This window comes from Marmota marmota, unplaced genomic scaffold, assembly GCF_001458135.2.
Source record: "Marmota marmota marmota unplaced genomic scaffold, marMar, whole genome shotgun sequence".
In the NCBI taxonomy this organism is placed as follows: domain Eukaryota; kingdom Metazoa; phylum Chordata; class Mammalia; order Rodentia; family Sciuridae; genus Marmota; species Marmota marmota.
In genome coordinates, this window is record NW_026000093.1 from 40,737,121 (window position 1) to 40,753,856 (window position 16,736).

Sequence of the window (16,736 nt, forward strand, 5' to 3'; positions counted from 1 at the left end):
TGAAAAAACTTCTGGGACATATTGAGTGAAAAAAAAAAGTTTTATAATATGATCTTAGTTAAGTATCTTCAGTTTTCCACTGTTGTCAATGAAAGAAAAATTCACCAGGGCTGGAACATCTGACAGGCCAATTCATAATCTCCAAATCACTTTCACATTGAGTAATTTTCACTAACTTACCATTGCCAATCCTTGAAATTTTCAGGTTTATTTATACCTTCAAACGCAACATTTACAAATTAATGCACCTGTTTAACACTGTTCAAAATCATTTTTAGGCAAAACAATTATTTTAGGAATTATAGGAAGTAATAATATGGTTAATTAATAAATGACATAATGTAGTCATACCAAACATGACAACATTCCTTTTTCCCGACCACACCCACAGGCTGATTTCTATCACCATAGAAATTAGGAAATGGAATCATATTTTTGAGGTTTATGCAGATTGTATTAGTAATTTATTCTCATCATGAAGTGATATTCCATTGTTTGACTATATGATAATTTTCTTCTTCACTCACTTTTGGGTAACATTTGGATTGTTTCCACTTGTTGGCTATCGTAACTATGACTACTATAAATATCATTACATAAGCATTTTGTGGGCATATGATTTTATTTCTGTTTTGCTAGATCACAGGGTAGATGTATGTTGAACTTTAAAGGAACTACAAAACAATTTTCCTCAATGTTTGAGCCATTTCACAGCCTCACCAGAAATGCAGGAGAGTTCCTGTTGCTTTACATCTTCATTAACGTGCTGGTGTTAGTGTATTTAATTTTAGCCTGTATACAACAGTATCTTATGACAACTAATGATATTGAGCATCTTTTCTTGTGTATCAATTTTATATCTGAAAAATGATGATCTAAGCCCTTGTGAACTTAACTGTGAAAGTTTGCAGTTTTTTACAGGTGTCTTCTAGTTATTCCTTCCATATGCAGATGGTACCTCACAGATTTCCTTAAACAAGTTTATCAATGTGAGTCAAACTTTCCCCCTGGTGCTCAGCCTCTTCCTTCACTTCAAGACTCCTTAAATCCCCTGTATGAGTCCTGTGCCTATAAATGGGGCAGGTAGGTGGGCGTGGGAGGGTGGGGTGTGAGTGCATCATCCTTTGCCTGGTTACCGGAATATGCACCATCTCCCTGGTAATAAGAGAAACCAAAGCACACTGCAGTTTCCACTGTACCTGAATGGACTTCAGCGTCCTCATTTTTCCTTCTTTATTTCCCTAATGACTAGGTTACCTCTCATTACCACTCCCAACTTAATTTGCATGATCACATTATATGTATGACAATTTGATTAGTTTTTTAAAAATTATATTTTAGTTGTGAATGGACACAATACCTTTATTTATCTTTATGTGGTGCTAAGGATGGAACACAGTGCCTCACATGTGCCAGGCGATCACTTTAACACTGAGCCACAACCCCAGTCCCTCATTAGTTTTTCTTCTACTTTTTTTGAAAGGCAAATTAAATTAATGTTAGGAAGATTCTTCTTAAAAGCCAAAAGTCACTTAGGATGAATTGTATCCTTCCAAAATGGGCATGTATCTGATTACAAAGACCTCTGTGCAAAGAAAAAAAGAAGTCTTAATCTTTTTGGATCTAGTTTTAATGACTCTACAAATGAGACTTCTATTTTTTCCTGTAGTGGAAATATCTGGTAACAGGAAATGAGATTGAAGATAACTAATTCAACTTTGCATAGTCAAAAAATAATACCTACAAAATCAGAAGCACCCTGAAGTCAGGGACAGATTGTTTTTTCTCTGTATCCCTTGATGCTTGGCCCGGTGCCTGCACCCTAAAAGTGCTATGGAAAATGCTTGCTGAATTCAGTCTTATTAATTTTATTCTTAAAAGATTCTCTTCGTACCCTACATTAAAAAAAATTATAATTCAGCAATTTTCTAACTTTCTAGAGTTTTGGTATCAAGTGTCTATTTTTTTTTCCTGCAGGCAAAGTAAATAATGATCTATGTTTAAGTTGTAAACATTTTCAAACAATTGAGATTTTTAAGTCAAAAGGCATAAGAGTCTACCTTTTTATTGCTAAAAGTAAAGTATAGATTTGGACATGGGTATTATTTTATTTATATGTAAAATGTGTTTTGATTATTCTAAGCTATTTTTTAGAATAGAGACATTTAAGATGACATGGAATATGTATATATATAAAGTGCTCATCAACACTAAAGGCTCTGGGAGCTGTTTTTACTGTTATCCTTCCAGATCTTTTGCTATGCATTTATGCATTTAAAATCAGTTATACTGTGCATATTGATTTGCAATGTGTTTTTCACTCAAAATATGACAGATATATTAAAGATAATCACATGGTAAATCTGTTTTTTGGACATGCCAAAATATATTTAAACTAACAATTTTTTCTAATTTCTTAATATTTTAAATAATTTGAGCTAATACTTAGTTGGGTTTCTTTTCTACTGAATTAATTTCTATATTTAGAACAATAGATTTTTTTATTGTTTCCTTGTCTTTATTCCACCTTTGACTTAGTGACAAGAATTTTCATTTTTTAGTGGGAGTTTTCAGAATCTGATTCTGCAATACTACTGCTTTACAGAGTCTTGAAGTAGGCAGATGAGAATTTTACAGATGAAAGCTACCAGCCTGGGACCCAACAGCTAAATTTTCCCAGTTCATCTCCTACTTCTCTGCTTCTATTGGTGCTGAACTCCCTCTCCTCTTCTACCTTCTCTCTTGAGCCCACCTCCTGTCTTGTCTCTGATCAGGAAACTGGCCTGGCTGTCATATCACGTGCCTCACAATGGGGCTGGGTTGTCATCCATCACTGCCCACAGTTGGCTGCTAGTTCAGCCATGAAATGGTCTACCTCCAGAATGAGCTGGACCACAAAATCACTGGGAGGTAAGTAACCATGACCAACATATTCTTTTTAGTGTCCAAGTTATTTCTTTTCGCTGGCTCCTAACCTGACTTGACCTGTGCTTTCCCTCTGTGCTAAAATATCACATTTTAGAGACCCAGTTACAAAATGGTACTGTGAGGAACTTCTTAGACCTGCTACCCAGCAAAAACAAAAAACAAGACAGAAAAAATAGTTACTGGTAAAAATTATTATTATTTTTTTAAATAGTCATTTGGGTTGGGGCCATAGCTCAGTGGTAGAGCACTTGCCTCACATGTGTGAGACACTGAGTTCAATCCCCAGCACCACACAAAAATAAATAAATAAAATATAATGTGTCCATCTACAACTAAAAGAAAAATTTAAAAATTGATCATTTAAAGTCTCTGAAGATTGCCAGAGGATATATAGCAAATGAAGAAACGGGGAAAAAAAAAAACTAACTCTTGAATAGTGAGAGTCTGTGAATCTTAAAGTATAACCTGCTTCCTGCCTCTCCCTGCCCTGAATCCAGTGTGATGAAAGATCCACTTCAGATTGGTGAAGTCAAGAATATGGGTCTTCCTCCTGTCACTCCATTCCCAACTCTCTCTCCCAGAGTGCAGACTTCCAGCATTTCTCATTCCCTTCAGCTCCACATTACAGAGGCTAAGTTCCAGGTGAGTATAGCCAATAAGGTGGTGGTTACTTGCCCAGCCCCCACTACTAGAGCAGAAACTCCATCCTAGATATGATGGGTCAGTAACTGGGCCCCAATTACTCTGGACCCACCTTGCTTGTAGGACAAAGGTTGCAACCCAAGAACAGAGGCTACGGTTCCTGCCCAGCATGGGGATATAAAACATAGGTGTCGCTTTGAGAGAAGTCTTGCCCTCAGGTCTGGAGAAGTGGTGCAGAGGATTTACCCAGGAAGAGAGCAGGTCATTAAGAACAGAGAACTCCGAGCTCTTCTCAAAGAAACTGACTTTGTCTGAAACAGTATGAGGAAGTTCTTTCCTAAGGGTACTCTTGAAAACATTGCAGGTTATGATAATAAGCAAGACTGATAACCCCAGGAAAGCAATGCACTAAGCCATAGGCCAGCTGCTTTACTAAAGAGAACCTAGGAAAGAAACTGCTAAGAAGATGTCCTCATGGGTTTAGAAAAAACTTTAAAGATTAGCCTCAAAATGTTCTCATGCAAAGGGGTCTAGATTTAATTGGATTTAACTATAGAGCAATTTAACATTGAGCAATAAACATGCAATTAGTGGAGCTTAATAGCTGGGTGTGATACCAACAGAGGTAGAGAGCTTAACAGAGAGACCAAGGAAAGAGGCAAGAGGGCCCTGCTAAGATCACTCTCATTTTAGGGTGACCTTGCAACTGTCCAAGACCATGTCCTCTTAGGAGCAACTTCAAGGCTTCACACTGTGGGGAAATAGACTTTCCCAAAATAGTGAAGCCAAGTCACTGAATAAGCATGTAAACAACATCAAGCAGCCCCAGGGAAGGGGGCTGTATCTAAATATATTATCTAGTTTTCAACAAAAATCACAGAATATGCAAAGAAACAGGGTGACCCATATGCGGGAAAACAAAAAGGCAATTGAAACTTTTTATTACAGTGTCCAAATATCAGATGTAAAAAAATCTTAAAAGTAGTTCTCATAACTATGTTCAAAGAACAGGAACAATGCTTAGAAAAATAAAGGAAATATAATGACCAATAGAGACTATCAGCAGAGAGATAGAAATTGTGTGTGAACTATGCACATTAAGAACCAAATAAGTATTCTATAGAGTTGAAATGTATAATTACCAAATTGAAAAATTCAATAGAGGGCCTTAACAATAAATTTGAACTTAAAGAGGAAAAAATAAACTTGAAGATAAATAATAGAAATTATACAATCTGAAGAATGGAGAGAGAAAATATTGAGATTCCCTCCTGGGTAATGTTCATCTGAAAATGAACAGATTCTCAGAAAAATGTGGGACATCATTAAATGTACCAACATGTACATAATTGGAGTAACAGAATTAGAGGAGAGAAAACAAGAAGTAGAAAAGACATATTTGAAAAAAATAATGACTGAAAAGTTCCCAAATTTGATGAAAAATATTAAGCTTGAGGAAAGAAACATTATTTAAAGCATTCACATCCTGATTTCAAAGCTTTCTACAAAGCTACAAAAATCAAAAGTGTGTGATTCAGGCATGTAGATATATCAGTGGAATCTAATGAGAGTCCTGAAATTAAGTCTCACATTTATGGTCCATTGGTTTAGAGTAAGCATGCCAAGATAATTCAATGGGAGAAAGAATAGCATTTTTCAACAAATAGTGTTGGTATATCTGAATAACCACATGCAATATGTAGAAGTTGGTTGCCTTTCTCATATTGTACACAAAAATTGGCTCAATGTGGATTATAGATCAAAATGTAAGAGTTAAAACTATAAAGCTCATAGAAGTCAATCTTTGTGAACTTTCATGAAGTTGCACCTTTTCAGGTAAGACCCAGAAGCACAAATGACAAAAAAATAAATTGGACTGCATCATTATTAACTTTTGGACTTTAATGGACACCATCGGATGATCTACAGAATGGAAGAAAATACTTGTAAATAATATATCTGACAAGGTACTTGTATTTGGAATATACATAAACATATGTAACTAACTCAGTGATAAATGACAACCATATTTAACATGGGCAAAGGTTTTGAATAAACTTTCCTCCAAAGGAAATAAATAAATAGTGTGGACAATAAACATAAAGAGATGTGCAACATGTTTGCATCAGAGAAAAGCAAATAAAGATCAAAATGAGATATAACATTATATACATCAAACTCTGTAGGTTATAACAAAAAAGACAAATTATGTTGGCAAGATTGGGAAAAAAACAAAACTCTCAAGCATTCCCCCTGGGAATATAAACTGGCCCAGCCACAATGGAAAACCATCTGGCAATTCCTCAAAATGTTAAATATATAGTTACCATATGACCCAGTAATTATATTTGTAAGTGTATACTCAAGAGAAATAAAAACACGTCCAGGGCTGGGGGTTGTAGCTCAGTGGTACAGCACTTGCCTTGCATATGTGAAGCACTGGGTTCGATCCTCAGCAGCACATAAAAATAAAGATATTGTATCCATCTATAACTAAAAAAATATTTAACAAAAACACATGCCCACACAAGAACTTGTGCACAAATGTTCATAACATTCATAATAGCACTATTCATAAATAGTCAAAAAGTAGGGCAACCGAATGTCCACCAGCTGATGAATGGATAAATCAAATATGATATATTCATTTAATTAAATATTTTTGTCAAAGCAGAAGTACTGAAACATGCTACAATGTGAATAAACCTTGAAAACATGCTAAGTAAAAGAAGCTATAAACCAAAAGCCACATAGTGTGATTCTATTTATATGGAATGCCCAAAAGAGACAAATCAATAGAAATAGTAGATAATGGTTGCCTGGGTCTGGGAAGATGGCTGGAAGAAACTGAGGTGGTGGGGCTGCCTACCAAAAAAGATGGGCTTCATTATATATATACACACACACACACACACACACATACCCCATGTGTGTGTGTGTGTGTGTATGTATAATTTTGTGGAGGTAGAGAAAACTTATGAAAATATTCTAAAGCAGATGTTTGTATGACCCTGTGAATAGATTTTTTTTAAATCACATTATATACTTTAGATGTTATTTCAATACATCTGTTTATATACACATACATATGGATATATTATTCATAATATGCATATAATATGTATTTGTTCTTTATCATGTGCATGTGTATGTGTGTGTGCGTGTGCACGTTTTTTTTCTAAAAGCACCTATCTTACAGAGAAAGTATAGACAGTGGACACTGTCTGGAACTGAAAAGATACAGAATATGCATCCCTGCCTTCAAAACTACCTCTATTTCCTGAGTAGATATCTAAATATTTAGAAAATGGAACTTTTATTTCTTCTCCATGGATGCTTTCTTTCCCTGCAATATCTACCTTGTGAATTATGTCTTTCTCTCAGTGCTACTGATATGACAGGAACAACATGCTAATTAGTTTCTGATTCTTCCTCTTGGTGCACTCAAAAACTCCCCTATGCCATGAAGCCCTTTCAACAAATTCTGTGCTGTGTCAGAATAGTTTCCTGAAGACAAGTTACAAGATCATGTGTTGTTTTATGTGGTTTTTTTGGTGTGTGTTGAATTTGATGATATTAATCTCTGCATATTAACTGCAGCCTTTTTAAGAGAATGTGAACATATGCACACCTGGTTTATTTGGTATGTGGTCTGTATCTCTTTCGACTACTGCTTTAAAAAATTCTTCTGAAATTAAGCCCTTGTGATAGAGCTTTACACTCTCTATATTCTTGGAAAACTGTCTTGCATAAAAATGCTTGATTTCAAATGCATAATAAAAGTAGGATTATTCTGTCATAATAGGAGGATTATGTAGAAGTTGACACATGATTGGTCTGGAGTGGCAAAGAAAGTATGTTAAATAGTCAAAGAGAACAGTTCTATTCTGCATGATTTAACCTGCTCAAGGATGGGCAATAAGGTGGTCTCTCTGCTTTGAATAGTACCCGAGGGTCATTTATATACTTTCCAGTCTCAGAGTGGATTTCTATTTGAAGGAGCACTGCTTAAACAGGTATTTCAGTCTTTTTCAGATCTCTAAAAATCTGCAAGCATCTAAGTCATAACTCACAGTTAATCGTTAATCTCTCTGCCTTCTTTGCTTCTGTAACACCCTATAAGTGTCAGGCTCCTCACACTCTCTGTCCCCCACCCCACTCCCAGGTTGCTCCGGGTCCCTGGCTTTGGCCATCCCTCTCTTGTGAGTCTAACACCCACCCCTCCCTCCCTTCTCACTTCTGCTTCTAGAGTTGGCAGTGGCAGCAGAGAGGAAGCCAGTAGGACTACACCCAAATGATTCTCGTTCAATTGCCTGTCAGTCACATTAAACTTCTGTAGTTTGGGGATTTAGCTTAGTGTTTGTGTGTGTCTTTAAAGACCAGGGTTTGTAAAAGAATTCTTTTTATTTTTTTTATTTTTTATTGTTGGTTGTTCAAAACATTACATAGTTCTTGATATATCATATTTCACACTTTGATTCAAGAATTCTTTTTAAAGTGTCCTATTGTACTTTAGCACCTTATGTTTTCCTTGCCACTGCCCTTAATCAATTCTGTACTCATCATCCTGTGTGAGTTTGATCGTCTTTGCATTATGGGTATTTTTCTATCACCTTCTTATTTTGGTGCTGGAGAACTAACCCTGAGCCTCCAGCATGCTAGGCAAGTGCTCCACCTAGAGCCACACCCCCAGCTCTATCACATTCATTGATACCGCTTCCCTTTCTGAAGAAGAAGCATGCCCCTCACCTCCACTTCCAGCTCTTCAATTTGGCTACAGGCAGAAGAAGTCATAACTTCATGAGAGGCAAAGGGGCAGCTGCTTCCTGACTCATCATAGGTCTCTCTTGAGGTAATCAGCTTTGAAAAATGGAACTCTGCTCCCTTCTTTATTTGTTGGTCTGCGTCACGCACATAGTAGGAAGATGGCAAGGATGATCTGACTCTGCATTTGTATCTCAGAGACAAAACGGCAGCCTCTCTTTGTTGAGTCAAAAGCTTTCATAGAAGGGCTCAGAAGGTAATGTCAGGGAAAGCTGCCGGCATCATACAAGTTGGGTGCGAAGTTCATGTTTGGTCGCTTTGGGAGACAGTTCAGACCAAGTTCATTGAGTCTGCCATCTCTGTTCTAAATCCAAACTGTTTTCCAGTCAGGGTCTGCTTTGCCCATGTCCTGAGGAGGAAGTTTTCCACTATATTGGCTCAACTAACTTCCTTTGGGTAACTGAGACATTTACTTTCTGCAGAAAGAATTGATTAATTTCCTTTCATGGCAAACTGAGCTTAACTTTCCTTAACTACCATGAAATTGAGATCTAGATTCATGAGAAGAGGTGGTCAAGGCTAGGAGGTTGCTACCAGATTCTGCCTCCTGCCTTCTTTTTGATTTGATTGTGTCTAAAATTCAGAAGGAGGCAAAGGGTGCTTCCCACTGTATCTATAAAAGACACTGCTTTGCTTCATTAGCACCGAGACTGCCAGACACACAAACATGGCCAATCATTTGATGATATCAGAAAGTCCCAGGGTAGACTAGACAGTGAGGAGCAGTTTAGCACAGCATGCTATTTTGAAGTAGTGTGCTCTCAAAAATAAATATAGCCACTAAAGGAAAACGGTATTAGGTTTAAATTGTGATATAAAAATATCTGTTATGTAAGGTTCTAACATTCATGCTCTGTTCTTTTTCACTCAGGACTCCTTTCCTTGGTTCTTTTTGGCTTAAAAAGAAGTATTAGCCAAGAAAAGGGAAGGTATGCCTTCAGAGAGGAGAAGAAACCACAGCAATGGAGACCTCCGACTCAGAGGTGGGGTACAGGTCAAATTCATTGCTATTTAAGGCTCATTTCTTGACAGATTATTTTTCCAGACAAGGTCTTCTGCAGAACTTGGACAGTTACAAAACACTCAATTACGTGTCTCTGGCTCATCATTTAATATTTATTAAGTGCCCACTATGCACGAGGAATAGAGTTTAATCCTAAATTTAAAACAAGTGACTAAAAACTTCAGCTCTCAGACAAATACAATTAAATTGCACACCTTGCTGGATGTTATCTTATTTACCAATTGGAGTGTATTTACTCTGAGTGGACAAGGCTTAATAGATAACTGCTTGATCTTTTCTCCCTCATTCCCGGGCAGAGACTGGGAATAGGGAGGGAGGAAGAGGGTGCCACTTGGGAGCTGAGTCATGAATGAGGTTTAGGCCTGTCCTTCGGCTTATCATCTTACAAGGTCAATTCCCAAACCCATCTCCTAGAGCTGCTTTCATAAAGCACATTACTTTCCAAGCCTTCCTCTCTCATTGCCCACCGGCTCTCAGCAGATGGCTTGCCTCACACAGAGATCATTGAGGCCATCTGCTAAGAAGTTGCTTCCTTCCCTATTTCCTAGCCAACACATTGATCTGCTTCTCCACCTCTCTCCTCCTCTCTGACTCTGAGGCTTCTCTCCCTACCAGCCTTGTTGATCAGATCACCTTTCAGCTCTTCTAGAGTTGAAGGAGGTTAGATACTTGTCAGTCCATAGGCAGAAGTCACAGAGAGTTACAAGCACTCTAGAAGATTTCTTAAATCACCCAAAACAGTGGGACAAATGTTGGGACTACAATCCTGCAAAGTAATATGTAGTTGTGAGTGTATCAAATAGATAGCAATATATACATATAAGATATATAGAGATATATACACTATAACAAATATAGACTATATAAGGCATATATGATGTATAGCAGGCAATTCCAAAGAGGTTATATTAAGAAAATAATTAAGCTTCTTGGAACACTTAATTTATAAGTATTCTGTTTTCCCATTTGGTATCATCATACAAAAGTTGTAGACAACTTCTGTTTCTCTGTAGTCTTTAGTTCTTCAGCTTCATCTTCATGAACAGTAAAGCCACCACTACCCACCAGCGTGAACAGTGAATTTCACTTTTCTGTGGTCCAGAAACCCCTTAGTCATTCATACCTCCTTTGGAAGCTTTCATTAAGAGGTCTCTCTGCCTGAATCCCTGCCTATGGGTAACCTCCTTGAATACAGTAGTTCCAGTATTTCCAGTATTATTTAAATAGTTGTTTTTCTCTTTCTTTCTCTGTCTTCCTCCCACTCCATTAGAAGATTAGACTTGGCTGCACATAAGAGAAACCCAAAATTGTAGTGGCTTAAGTAAGAGAGAAGTTTCTCTTTCTCTTATACAACTCAAGAAGTAGGTGGTATCAGGTTGCTTTGGTGGCTCTATGGTCATCAGGGACCCAGGCTCCTTCTCCCCTTCTGTCGCACTATTCTAGTTCAAGGATTCCATCCTTAGGGCTACTGCAGCTCTGGCCACTTCATTTGTGTTCCAGTCAGAGGACAGAAAGGTGGTATTCAGAAGAAGTATGCAAAGCTTGGAAATAAAGCAAAGGATGACTGCATGTCCTGCCAATGTCATCCTAGAACACTATCCACATACTCCCAAGGGTAACTCACTCTTGGGAAAGGGACCTACATGTTAGTTACTCTCCATTTGGGTTTAGACTCTAAGGACAACTGATAAGATGCAAATGAATTTTTCTCGGGAGAGATGGCTTTATAACCTTGAAGAGTATGTGCCACTTTTGTATCTAACAGCATTGTGATTTCAATGTTTTGTATCTAACAGCATTGTGATTTTCAATATTTGGATATTATTGTTTTGTTTTATTTTAATTGGATCAGCTTTGCCATCTTCTTGTTTCCTCTTATTAATGAGTCAATTACACTTTTTCATTTTTTCCCCCAAATAATGTATGAAAATTACATTTTTAACATTGGTATTTTTTTATTCTGTACTTTTAAAAATGGTTTTTATTTGTTCTAATTAGTTATACATGACAGTAGAATGCACTCTGACATATCATACATAAATGGAGTATAATTTCTCTTTCTTCTGGTCATAAATAATGTAGAATCACACTGATTGTGTAATCATATATGCACATAGGGTAATAATGTCAGATTCATTCTACTATCCTTCCTACCCCCATACCCTTCCCCTCCCTTCACTCCCCTTTATTTAATCCAAAGTAACTCTCTTCCTTAACCCCTCCTTATTATGAATTAGCATCCAATGTTTATATTTTGATCGTAGGAAGGACAAAAGGGCTTTCTCCTAGATGAGTTAACAATTTCCCTAAATACCCCACTTAAATTTTCAGCTTGAACCTATTGGCAGGAACGTAGTTATAAGGCCACTCCTAGCTGCAAGGGAGGCTGGGGAAATGTAGTGTTACAGTTCGTGCATCAGTAATTTTATTAAATTAGTGTTCTCTTACCGAGGAAGAAGGCAGAGATCAGGTGGCAGAGTGCAACTGATTGTCTTGGCCATGAGGACAGAGACCCATTGAGTATGCCTCTTTCACCTGTGTTTCTGCTGCTCCCTCTATTTTGTTTCTTTCCAGCATCCTAAAAGCACACTCAATGAGCTCCCTTAGCTTGAGCCCCTTGGTCCTGAATCCTCTTCCTGCTATCATGATAGCGCTTGTCTTTTCCCAGTCTCCCTTAGCTCTTTGGTGTCTCCTCCTGTTCCTTCTTCACCCACTTTAATCATGCTGCTGTTCCTCTCACCCCTACAGACCACTGCTGATCTAAGTCCAAACCCAAATCAGCTGCAATTTGCACAGCAAATATTTAATAAATGATCATTGATTTATTCAGTTCATTTGCTTAGTTATTCTTTTTTTTTTTTTTTTTGGTACTGGGGATTGAACCAGGGGCACTTAACTATGGAGCCACATTACTAGCCCCTTTTTGTATTTTATTTAGAGACAGGGTCTCGGTGAATTGCTGAGTGCCTCGTTAAGTTGCTGAGGCTGGCTTTGAATTCATGATCCTCCTGCTTCAGTCTCCCGAGTCACTGGGATTACAGGCGTGTAGCAACTGCACCCGGCTTTAGTTATTCTTAGTTATTCTTTGAACAGTGTTATTTTCTACTCTTAGTTACGAGTTAATATTTTAGTTTCACGATGAATTAACTACGTTCTTTTGGACCTGCTTGTGAAAACCTAATTCTTAAACATCCCTTTAGTTCTGTGTGAGCACGCACTTGGACTTCCACAGAGTCAGCCTAACAGCACTTTTGGAGATGACCTTTTTGGGCATCTCCGGTCTGTTCAATTGAATAGAAAAAAAGAAATGTGAGTTTTGTTGCTAATAAAAGAAGATTCCACTTAGATTGTTCCCAAAGCACAATAGAGTCGGTGATAAGATGTGTACCTGGCTAACTCATAAAAGGAAAACTACCCATTTTGCAATCCCTAAGGGAAAAGCACTAATAATATTCTAGAAGATGTCTTTTCCTCCATTCTCTAATCTCCCTCCCAATCCTTTCTCATCATATGGATCTAGCTATTTTCAAGTTGGACTTTTGTTCTAAATGAGGGAACACAGTGTCCCAAATTTATACTTTGTTCTCTGTTAGCCTCTCCCTCCTTGCCTGCTCTATTCACCACCTAGGGCTCCTCCTTAGGGTTTTAGGGTTGGGACCTTGGAAGCCCAGGTTGTTGACAACTGCCAGCAGGATGTAGTTATGCTGCCCCAATGTGGCTGATTGTACTCTTTTAAATGCTGCCTTATTTTTTTCTCTGAGAAACCAACTCACTAATGAAGAATAGTTTCTGAGTACATCAGGGGGTACTAGGGATGGCTTTCAGAGATTGGAAATATTTTGCCCATACCTCAGGTTTGGGGGCATAAGTAGAGATAAGAATGGAAACTTGGAAGTTCAGTGTGTGACCTCTGCCTGCCATATCTAAAGAACAGCTCCAGGAGACAGGGGGCAGCCCCCCAGGGAAAAGGCTGGTGAGCTTTTAATGCTGGACTTGGTCTGACTCTGCCAAGCTGTAAGCAGAGGTTGCCAATTTGGGACCCATGAGCTAAATCTGGCCCTGAGACATGCTGTGTTTGGTTGATACAATGTTTTTTGATTTAATTTTTTAAAAGCAACATGAAAAAGGAAGACTTCATGTACAAATCCAGATGTCTGGCTTCTGGATACTGCATCCCTGAGTCGTCACAGTTGGGTGGCACCGCAGAGCTGATCTTCCCTGTAAACCAGACCAGGTTTCCCTTCTGCATTTTGTCACAGTCCTCACTTCTCTCTATTGCACTCAGCTGCTTCCCACATTGACGATATCTGCTGTATCCTTGCAGGCAATTGGAATTTAGGATCACTACTGCAAACAGCTAGTGATGGGGAAAGGTGACAAAGGCTTGTGGGGAAGGCTTCACAGAGGAAGGGAATGAAGCTAGTCCTTGAAAATTGATGGGAATTTTCCTGGTAAAGTAATAAGATATGTGCACTCTGGGTAAGATGTCAGGTAGAGAAAAGACAGAGAAATCTGAATATTTTGGGGAAGGGTCAAATAGAAACTAAGAAGTGGCAGAGCATGATCTAGGGTTTCAAGGCTCTGCCATGGACTGGACCTTGAATTCATTTTTCTGAGCCATTTATCTGCATAGTGGACATAATAATAGCTCTACTGGACTGTTGTGACTACAAAATGTCACATGTATTTTATTTTAAAAAATATATTGAAGTATAATATACATCCTCAAAATGGTTTATATATATTTATGTATTAAATATATACCTATATTTAATATATAAAATATATATGTGATATATATATATATATATATATATATATATATATATAATAAAACTGAACACACTCATAAAACTAGCACCCAGATCAAGAAATATAAGGTTTCAACATTCTAGGTTTTCTCTCTTATTCCTACCTACTTTGTGCTACCATTATCCTAACTCCTCTCTGCTACCATTATCCTAACTTCTAGTATTGTAGATAAGTTATACCTTTATTCTGTAGTTGTACTTGATATAAATGGAAGCATTTTTTTCTGGGGAGGGGTACCGGGGATTGAACTCAGGGGCACTCAACCACTGAGCCACATCCCCAGCCCTATTTTGTATTTTATTTAGAGACAGGGTCTCACTGAGTTGCTTAGTGCTTTGCTTTTGCTGAGGCTGGCTTTGAACTCGCTGTCCTCCTGCCTCGGCTTCCGAAGCCACTGAGGCATGCACAACCCCCAGCAAATGGAAGCATTCAATAGTATGATTTTTACCTAGCTCCTTTCACTCAACATTATAAAGTTTATCTACAATGTGGAATAGATCATTCATTTTCATTGCTTTATAATATTCTACTGTGTGAATACTCCATCATTTATTTATCCATTCTTGGATAATGGGCATATAGAGAATTTTTTGTGTGATTTTGCTCTTAAGAATAGCGTGGTTATAAAAACTCTAGTACATGTCTTTTGTGAACATATCCTTGCATATCTGTTGATTGTACTCATGGGAGTAGAAATTAGGGGGTCATGTGTTAATTTCTGATAGATACTGCCAAACAGTTTTCCAAAGTGGTTGATAATCGATTTGTATATCCAAAAGTAATCTCAGGAATTATGGTTGTTCCCGGTTCTCCTCAGTACTTGGTATTTCCACTGTTATTTTTGTCATTCTGATAGATGTATAGTGGCATCTCTGGTGATTTTAAAGTATATTTCTTTGATGGCTAAGGAAAGCATGCACATTATCATATATTTATTAAGCATTTGTATATTCTCTTTTATGAAGTATCTGTTAAAACCTTTTGTTGACTTTTTGTTCGATTATCTATGTTTTTAATTGATTTTCATGATTCTTTATGAATGTGTATGTAAGTCCTTGTTGGATCTAGGGTTTGTACATATCTTCTACTTTCTGATGACTTTTTCTTTCCATTAATGGCATCATTTAATGAACAAAAGTTCTTATTTAACATAGCCCAAATTTTCAATTTTTTTTCTTTTATGGAAAAGATTTGAATTCCCAAACACCAAGACATATAAAACCACAGCAGTTAAGAGAGTGTGATATTGCCATGAGGATGAACAGTAGATCAGTGGGAAAGAATGAAGTTCAGAAACAGACCCACATGTGACCAGAAAATTAGCTTATGACAAAGGGGACAAAGCTGCATTCTCTGCAAGGAGAAAGGATGAAATTCTTGTGGACTCTAGGGTAATGAAGATGTTCTATGTTATCTTCTCAAAGCTTTTAATTTCACTATTCACACTTAGATCTCAATTCCTCTGGAACTCATCTTTATTGATGTTGTGAGGAGGGGTCAAGACACCTTTCTTCCCATTAGACATCCAGTTGACTCACTGCCATTCATCAAAAGTGATCATCCTTTCTCCAAAGGATGTTGTTATTTGTTCATCTTTGTGGAAATACCACACTGTCTCAATTGCTATAGCTTTATATGTCTTGGTGTTTGGAAATTCAAATCTTCAGCACTTATTCTTTGACTTTCATATTGCTTTAGCTATTCTTGAACCTGTGTTCTGCCATATGCATTTTAGAATCAGTGTGGCTGTTTCCTACCACCCCAAAGTTCTAGAAATTAATGTCCTTGTAGTGTACCACAATCATTTCTGGGAGTCCAAAAGGAAGAGCTCATTTGAGTTTCTCAATGCCGCAGTCTGGCTGGGCACAATCAGGAGCCACTTGTCAAAAGAAACTAACTTTATTTTTAGAACCACACACTCCAAACAAAACAGCCTCTCAGGAAAAACCCTCAGAGCCTCAACTGCCACCACCTGCTTTCCACAAGCCTCTCTCTCCCACCCAAGCTTCTCCCCACTTCCCACAATCCTCCTGCTCTTGAGGCCGATTGGCTGAGTCACATGGGCGGAGCCAAAAAAGTCCCCCAATGAGCAGCTCCATGGTCTGAAAGGGCAGGGAAACAGCCCAATGAGCATCACCGCAGATGAGCCAATCAGCTAGATGTTGCTGGGGCCGCTGTGAGCCAATCATCAGCCGGCAGCTGGAAGTTTGCTGGGGCCCCTTCCGCTGTGGCTCTCAACATCTCCCCCTCTCTGTTTAAACAAGCATGTGGCTTAGGGACGGTGCCTGCCTTAGGTTGTCCAATAGTACATATGGTCCTTAGGTTGGTACCATTGCAATTGGATCTTACCCGTCACTGACTACCGGTCCAGTATACAGCCACACCTGTGGAGAGGTCTTTGTACCAGCGGGGGGGTGAGGTTCTTTGCCTCACCTCTGTTGGCCCCCAAATTTTAGCTGGACGATCATGACAAGCAGAAGGGAGGAAGATACACCAAGCCAATTGA

General features: G+C 38.1%; 1 long non-coding RNA gene across 1 annotated transcript; it reads left to right on the top strand.

Moving 5' to 3' along the window:
• The first annotated feature begins 3,197 nt into the window (after positions 1-3,197).
• Positions 3,198-11,286, top strand: LOC125610513. Its single transcript, XR_007340506.1, has 3 exons — positions 3,198-3,570; positions 5,407-5,537; positions 9,266-11,286. It is a non-coding gene; the product is annotated as an uncharacterized LOC125610513 (long non-coding RNA).
• The last annotated feature ends 5,450 nt before the right edge of the window (positions 11,287-16,736 follow it).